The following is a 1898-nucleotide window of genomic DNA, read 5'->3' as shown; positions in this document are numbered from 1 at the left end:
AACTTTAGAACCATGACACAGATGTCGGAATGATTGGACAGGGAATTGAAAAAGATTAAATATGATCAATTGTAATCATTAATATGTTAATGAGATGAGTGGAAAAAGTACACAACATGCAAGAAGAGATGACTAATGTAAGTAGACAGATGGAAACTCTTAAGAAATAATCAAAAGAAATAAAAAACACAGTAACAGAAATGGAGAGTGTCTTTAATGAGCTCATCAATAAACTCAACCTAGCTGTTAGGAAAGAATCAGTGAGCTTCTATATAGGTCATTAAAAAATTCCCAAACTGAAATTCAGGCATTAAAAAACAAACAATGGCAACAAAACAGAACAAAACATTCAGAAACTATGCTAAAATTTCAACAACTATAACATACTCATAGTTGGAATATCACAAAAAGGAGAAAATGAGAACAAAGAAACTATTTGAGATAATAATGGCTGAGAACTTTCCAGATACTAATGTTAGACACAAACCATAGATCCAGAACGCTCGGAGAACATCGGAAGGATAAATTTATAAAACAAAGAACAACAACGGAAAACACACCTACTCACATCACACTCAAACTGCAGTAAACCAGAGACAAGAAGAAGCTTGAAAAAAAACCAGAAAAGGAAATAAAATACACTACCTTAACTACCGATAAATAATAGACAAAATAATCTTTTAAATAAGAAACACTGATCATATCACTATATATATATTTTTTAAATTAACTCTATAATGGTTTCCCATTGCTCTTGAAATCAAGTTACATTACCTTACTGCCATCAAACACGCCTTGAATACTCTGGCCCCTGCCTTCCCCTCTGGCCTCTTCTTCTTCCATGAAACCTTTAAATTCTGCCTTCTCACCTTGCGCCCTCCTTTCTGTTCCTCTAGAATGCCCTGGCCTTTGACATGGGCCTGAGCTTCTGCACGTTCTATTTTCTAGTTTAGTATTGTCTTTCCTTTTCTGGTGACCCCTTTAACTTTTCCCCTTATTTCTTTAGGGAAGCCTTACCCAATCGCACTGGCTAGGTCGATTGCCCTATTATGTTCATTGTAGACCTTGACCTATTGTGCTGTTAGGTTAATTTGTAATCTTATTTTTAAATATCTCTTAGAGAACTTATCTGGTTTTGCTTGCATCCCATCCACACCTCCACAGTGCCCGGCACAAAGTAGGTACTAAATTCATGCTTACTTGATAAATGAAGGAATGGTTTTTTGATAAATGAAGGAATGGTTTTTTAAAAAAATTACCTTAATAAATTACAGATCATTAGGGGAAGAGTTTCAAGAAGTCTTTACTAATTCATTAAAAACAATTTAATGAATTCCTAGGCACCCTTTTACATTTTTGAGAGAAGACAAACAGGCCCTAATTCTTATAGTTCACTAGGGTATACAGTTGTGTTAACATATGACAGAGGTATGCACAAGACCAGGTCATAGGTGTCTTTAGGGAAGAAGTTCTACAGACGGTAAAACCTAAGCTGTCCATACCGCAGAGTTAGTAGAATATGCCCTCCCGGGTGCAGGAATCTTTGCTATCTTAATTTATGTGTTCCCAGCGCCCCCAAAAGTACCTGCCGTTTAGCACGCATTCAATAGTAAGTCAAGGAATAGGAGTTAGCTATATGAAAAAGAGGTGAACAAGTGACGAGGAAAAGATTCCCGTTGGAGCAAAGAGCATGTACAATTGCCCAAACTGACAAAATGTTTTATGTCTGTGCACCTTCAACCTGGAATATGAAAATGGTGTCTTTTAGATTCTGGAGCCTTTCACTGAGAAAAGGACTTGGGAAAGGAAAGGTTGGGGAGAGGGTTGTGAGTTTTGGACGTATTCAATCCATGATATATTCAGGTAAGCAAAACAATCTGTAACCCCCTCAACAATGT

At 36.6% G+C, this 1898-nt stretch overlaps 1 protein-coding gene across 1 annotated transcript in view; it reads left to right on the top strand.

The window, feature by feature from the left end:
• Positions 1-1898, top strand: part of GABRA2 (gamma-aminobutyric acid (GABA) A receptor, alpha 2) — a 189496-nt gene that overhangs the window by 141825 nt on the left and 45773 nt on the right. The gene's annotated exons all lie outside the window — the stretch shown is intronic.

Source organism: Propithecus coquereli, unplaced genomic scaffold (genome assembly GCF_000956105.1).
Source record: "Propithecus coquereli isolate 6110/MARCELLA unplaced genomic scaffold, Pcoq_1.0 Scaffold143, whole genome shotgun sequence".
NCBI lineage: Eukaryota > Metazoa > Chordata > Mammalia > Primates > Indriidae > Propithecus > Propithecus coquereli.
Note: the sequence above shows the minus strand (reverse complement) of the source record. Positions and strands in the feature narration are given on the sequence as shown.